We start from the raw sequence: 7,069 nt of genomic DNA, 5'->3' as shown, positions 1-7,069 counted from the left end.
AGTGACTGGCTCTGGCTGAGACTGTGACAGAAGAAGAGAGAGCAGCAGTATTTTTTTACCACACTTAATATTAAATTGATTCCTAGTGAATGAGTTTTGATGTTATGAAGAAGCCATTACTTACATCTTGATTTAAGCTTTCACTTTTGGTTCGTTGTGCCGGATAAAGACACACAATTACAAGTTGTTTTCATTTGTTTCTCCCGGTTGTGGCTCCGCATAATGCAAGCGTGTGTTTACCACAAGTACATCGTTTGAATATTTTTAATATGAAGAACAGGGTAGAGTTGGGATATCTGCATTAAAGAAAACACAAGTTTCCCGTGATTTATAAAATCCTATCGTCATGAAGTAGAGATGTAAATAACGAGGAGGTGACTGGTTTTGAAAGACATTTTTAAGCTCAGGGGCAATACAACATTTCGGAGTGGCACTCGATATTACCAAGTTATGAGCAAAGTGGTATTCTAGACATTTAGTGATGGTCTGCAGATATTAACAACCGAGATTCATTTTGTTTATTTTTGTTCTTCACCACTTCTCTCTCTCTTTGTCTCTCTCTCTCACACTCCTTTCACTTGATGGGAGATTGTAAGCAAACCCACACAAATGAATTGTGATGAAATGCCGAGAGGCTCCAATTAGCTGCCAAGGCAACGGAAACGTCTGCGGAACAAACACACAGTCTGGTCTGGTTTTCTCTCAGCCTCTTCTGATTTGGCTTTCTGTCTGTGTCTTCTTCTTCTGATGTTTTTGTCGAGACTCTCTATCTGTATCCCTTTCTTTACTTCATGTCCTCTGTGTCCTGTTCTCTTACTTTAGGCTATAATTTAGATCAATTTCTTTTCAACTCAATGGTAATAATAAAGACCATGCTGTATTATTTAGTTTGCAATGTATACAACTGGTTAATAAAAGATCAGGAAATCCCAAAGTGCCCCTAAAACCATATTTCGTGAAGGATAAAAACGACTAAACGGGTCTAGTTTCAAAACAGGAAGTATATTTTGTGATTTGTGGGCACAACATTGTAGTAAAGCTGTAACTTTATCCACTAACAAAGAATTGAATAGCATCTACAGGAAGTCACACTGCCCCAACACAAAGACCAAGAAGAGAAACAAACACACAAATGCATGTACATCATCATCATCATCGCTCTGAGTGCTGATCACCAAAAATGCCTTCCAAAAGAAAACTTAAAAAGTGCACAAAGGACTCTCAGATTACCACTTTTCAATCCTCTTATCCAGCTCAGCCTCTCTGGGTACAATTTGTTAGTTGTTTTTTTTTGTCCTCTTGACCACATTAAAAGGAAACTTAGAAATGCCCACTGGCCTGCAGTAGTTAAACACTCCATGAATATCCAACTTTGAACACCAGGATTGAAATCATGACAGGAAGACCAACCAACACAAACAGGATGTGTTTTTAGTGCATGTTTAGACCCATAGAGTCCAGTGGGAATCCCCACTGTTCTGCGTGTGTGTGTGTGTGTAAACATCTTATGAGTGATTACTCTCTTATTCCCTGTGCTTGCTACATCGCTTAGCATTGAGGAGGAGCACATGTCATCTATATATACACTTCCAAATGTCCAAATGGTCTTTTAACTAGGTCAGCTAACTAACTGTAAAAGACTGCTGCATGCTGCCAGTGAGGTGATCAGTCATGACATCTAGTGGTCGAAAGTAGGAAGTGCAGCCTTGTTGAATCGGCGCACAACACCTACTGTGTCTGCAAAAAGGGGGAAATAGATGATGTTGCTCCTGTAATTGATCTATTTACCGGTATGTGCACATCTGTATTGATGACACACAAATGCCAAACAATAAGAACTCTGGTTACAGTTTCTCAAATGTCTTCTTCTTCTTCTTCTTCTTCTTCTTCTTCTTCTTCTTCTTCTTCTTCTTCTTCTTCTTCTTCTTCTTCTTCTTCTTCTTCTTCTTCTTCTTCTTCTTCTTCTTCTTCTTCTTCTTCTTCTTCTTCATCTTCATCTTCATCTTCATCATCATCATCATTTCAAGTTAAAGATCTGGTTTTTACATTATTGGCAGGATAAAAAGAAACTACTTCACCGTGGGCTCTTTGAAATTCTCATTTTATTGGTCATATTTCATCAATAAATGTAGAAAACAGATTATTCATAGTTTCAACCCCAGGCACATGTATATTTGTTTGTGTACATGTGTCTTTCATGGACTCATCTCTCTCTCTCTCTCTCTTTCTATAATCTCTACCAACTCTCCCCCTCCCTCCCTCTGCCCTTCTCACTGTAACAACCTCCCACCCTCACTCTCTCCCTCTCTAGTCCTCTTTCGCTGCTTGTAAGCGGACTCTGGGCGTGCAGCCAGCTGGCGTGTGTGTGTTTTTTGAATGAATACCTGATGAAGTTGGCCGAGCGAACCGTAGGAGGGGCCCCGTGTGTTAGTTTGTGTGTGTGTGTGTGTGTGTGTGTGTGTGTGTGTGTGTGTGTGTGTAGGGCAGACAGTGTGAGAGCTCTGGCTCGCATTCAGCCCCTTGCATAATACACGTTGGAGCTCTGCATGCGGGACTCCCTCCCTGTGGGCGTGTGCAAGTGTGTGCTACCAATTTTGTTTGTGTGTGTGATCACCTGAGTGCTGCGTATCAGTGGTAGTGAGGGGGAGCTTCCTGCCTCGTTGTCAAGATTTAGGAGACGTGTGTGTGTGTGTGTGTGTGTGTGTGTGTGTGTGTGTGTGTTTGGTTGGGGGGGGGGGGGGGGGAGTTGAGAAAGGCCGAGAGCAGTTTGTACCACAAGTACACTGAATCTGCTTGGGATTTTCCGCTTGAGGGGGAGAGGGAGAGGGAGACTCGGGGTGTTTCACAAGGGACACGGCAGAGCAGGAGGAGAGAGGAGTGGTGGAAATGGAATGAGAGGGGGGAGAGAAGGCATGCTGCAGAAGTGGGCTACTCCTGCTCCCCTGGTAAGTACACTTTGCACAGTTTTTGCGCTTGTTCTGAATGAAGCGTGTGTGTGTGTGTGTGGGAGCGAGAGAGAGAGAGTCAGCGTATGCGTGCGCGTGTGTGTCCCGAAAGCTTGTCTTGTTGTATCACAGTATGTAATTTATAAGTGCGTACTGCGTCTGCCCTAGTTTTTCCTACAACCACCGACGCTCGTTTCTACCATTCGCTCGTGTTTCCCCTCCCTGATTCTCTTCTCCACACATTTCTCTCTTTCCATTTGGCTCTTTTCTTTCTCAGGCTCTCGCTGACTGTCTGTCTTTCTGCCCCTCCACCCACCCACCCTCAGGGTTATTGAGGGGTGAGAAAGTGCAAGTCATGCAACGCTGCCTAAGTGTTTGTTTTCCGAAAAAGACCCTCACAGTCATTTGTTTCTCTCCATCTCTTGTCTCTCTTTGTTTGTGTAACTCTTAACCACTCTCCCCCCCCTCCCCCTCCTCCTCCCCCTCCTCTTCCCCTTCTTCTCTAACTCTCCGTCTCCATCTGTCAATGGCAGATCCTCCATTACTCCCTCACTATCTGACCATACTCCCGTGTGTGTGTGTGTGTGTGTGTGTGTGTGTACGTGTGTGCTTGTTGTTGTTTGTGTGTAATCACTAGCAGACAGTGACAGGGAATAAAGCGGCAGCCTTGTCAGAGTTCCCAGTCTGGAAAGGGTCCCTGCACTGTGCACGCACATGAACGCACATATGCTGGCACACACACACACACACACATATGCAGACACACACACCCGCACGGATCAAAAACCACAAGGAAAAAAAGCTGCAGAGAGACACAGAGGAAGAAATAGAGAAGTAGAGTGAGAGAGAGAGAAGTATACGCCTGCAGCACCACTGTACTTTCCAGCTGAACTATATTTAGCAGTGAGATGACACTTCACGTTGGACTTATCCCTTTGATCACAATTATGATTATGACTGGGCAATCAGGCGCACACACGCACTCAAATGTAGTAGACATTTAGACCATGCACATCAGCTTTTATATCACTGTAGCATTTATCTAAATGCGTTCGCAGACAAAATAGTGACATGTAATCCGTTGATGGCAAAACAAATGAAATACTTCTTTGTAATTCTCTTATCATATTCTGAAATGAAATCCTTATGAAGCAAACATTCACTGTGTGTCAACTTCAGTGGTTTGCATGTTGCGATGTTTCCCTCAAGCTCAGCCTGCGATTGTGGGCGCCTGTCACCTCAACGACAAGCAAAGAAAAGAAACCTTTCCAGGTCCTCCACCCCGCTCTGGGCCCCCAGCTCCACTCCGGCTCACTCCAATTGTTACTACAGATTCTTAAAGTAAGGAAATACATTGTTGATGGACCCGACATACCTGCATGTCATTATAAATCATGCTGTTGCTGCAGAGTTGATAGCATCACCAAAACAAGGGTTTAACACTGCATCTTTTAAAATAGAAGTGTAATGTCACCGTTTATAATTTGCATAGCTTGTATGTGATTCAATAATAATGTTGCACACCATCCTAAGCTGTAAACATGTATGTTACGTAATGGTTGTAAATGACCATCGTAACAGTACTGCTGGCCGTACTATTGCAGAACTGGAGCCATGAAGGCAAAGCAGCCCATTACTGCTTGAGTTGTAGAAGGTTTTATGAATTATAAAATGTCATAAATGCATCAATTAGAGAGTATGGTTCAGTGTGTTAGTACTTTACAATTCATCCTGTGTGTGTGTGTGTGTGTGTGTGTGTGTGTGTGTGTGTGTGTGTGTGTGTGTGTGTGTGTGTGTGTGTGTGTGTGTGTGTGTGTGTGTGTGTGTGTGTGTGTGTGTGTGTGTGTGTGTGTGTGTGTGTGTGTTTGAGTGTGAAGGAAAGAAACCTGAGAACCTCCACTTTTTTGACCGTAGAAGGACAATAGAATCGTGCATGAGTGAACGATTCAGGTTACTGACTCGCATGCACACACAGACTTTGGTTAGGTGGATCATTGTGAATGTGTGTGTGTGTGTGTGTGTGTGTGTGTGTGTGGGAGAGAGGGAGAGACTGAAGCACATGGAGGACAGACAGCTTGGGTTACAGGTCATCTGATATCAACACACACATTCTCACACACACACACACACACACGCAAACTCAGCACGATTCATGTGACATAGCTTTTCAGTGAAGCAATACTCTCTCTTTTTTGCAATGTAGGTCAGTTGAGCTGGCCTCTCCTTCTCTCCTCATGTCTCTCCTTGCGTCCTAAGCCTTTCCCCACTCCATGCCCCTTTCCTGCCTCTCCGTATCCCTCCATCCAATCCCTTTGCCGATCCTCCTCAGACTCTTCCTTCATTAATTGCTGCTGTAGTTTTTTTTTTTGGTTCAAAATAGCACCGTTTCATGTTGGAATAATATATATATGTATATATATATATATATTATTAAAGTTTGACATATATTGACATATAATAAAAATATGTTGTCTTGTTTGCTGCTTGTTTCTGCTGCCCCCACATGGCTAAAAATCGGTTAACGCATGTTTAATTTACTATTTTCTTATATTGAATAATTTGAAGTTCTCCTTGTAAAACAAACCACTTATACAGTAGTAGTAGTAGTAGTAGTAGTAGTAGTAGTAGTAGTAGTAGTTTACACCCAGTCTGTTGCAATAACAATCTTGCTTATAGCAATCCATGCTTATTACACGCACTGTATGAAGCAGCAGCTCCATAATACATATCATTATACAATGCACATCGTGTTTCTCCTGTAATCCTCAGAAACCTCTTTCACATGCCAGAGTGAACTGTCAGCTCGAGCGTGCCTCGCTCCGAAGATAAAAGCATCCATAGATGGCAGCAGGAACAGATCGGTGGCTGGATGTGCACACGCTGTCAGTGTTTGATGTGACAGCCGATATGAAATGTCTCTGATCTCAGAGACATGATATTCCTCTTATCTCAAAGTTTTAATACAAGCAACAGCTTGTGGAATACGACTTTGACTTATCTATGTATACCGGCTGGATGTCATGACACTACGGTACGTTGAATGAGTCGCCGTACAGGAGACAAGCTGAAGATTAACGTGAAAGGATGCCAAGAGAGAAGCAGCAAAGACATTGAGGGACGATTAACAACGTAAAAACCATTCGATTGGAAGAATGATAATTGAGAATGGAGTTCTAAAGAATGAGAGGTGGGCAGGCTGAGGCAGGCTGAGTCGAAAGGAGGCAGAGTGAAGGAGGGAGACGCAGCGTTAAGGGCATATCAGTGCTAAAAGCTCACCAATCAACAGCACCTCTCAACACACTTCTGAGTCATGCCTGCTTGATTGAACAGATGGTGCGTGCCTGAGACCATAAAACAAAGTGTGTGTGTGTGTGTTCGTGTTCGTTCTTGTGCTGTATGTGCATGTACATTTGCATGTGTGTTTACTCCTATGCCTGTCCCCGCAGTTGTGTTATAGTAGCAATGCGACACTTCTTAAATCACAGGAATCTGCATGAGATGCAAAATGTCCCCCGTCCTACAGAACACACACGCACACACACACACACACACGCACACACACACACACACACACAGTGGGTACAATTGCGATAAGCAATCAAGCCTGTTGGACGTCTCAGAGGTGGTTGAAACATGAAATCTGTTGTGTGGCTTGGCAGCTGCAGAGATCAGATAATCAGAGTCATCGCTAATACAAGAGGCCATGTTATGTGGTCTAACATTATAATCTGTGATGTTAGACCACCAGCTACATAAATGGCTGCCTACAGATTCTCAGAGTTTCCAAATGCACATTCATCATGACATTCACGTTTTTTCAGTCCACCCGGCTCTTCTTCATGGCCTTTGGAAGTCTTTGCAGGTAGTTCACAATATAAACTGCAGGCTGGATTTCACATGTTGTAGGTGGTTGAAGACCTCTACAAGCATTTACTATCATATGTTTTATTTACTTATTGCGGTAATGCTCGTGTATTCCTGTCAGTTTATTTCACAGTTGCATGAAACACCCTCCGCCGTCGACGACGTGAACTCACTGACTTTGCAAACTCTAGATGAGACAACTCTTGCATCGCTCGCTGGGCATTTCTAGTGCAAGTTTGTCGTGTGTCAGTCAAACTGAT

This window comes from Melanostigma gelatinosum, assembly GCF_949748355.1.
Source record: "Melanostigma gelatinosum genome assembly, chromosome: 17".
In the NCBI taxonomy this organism is placed as follows: Eukaryota; Metazoa; Chordata; class Actinopteri; order Perciformes; family Zoarcidae; genus Melanostigma; species Melanostigma gelatinosum.
This window is presented reverse-complemented; position numbering follows the sequence as displayed.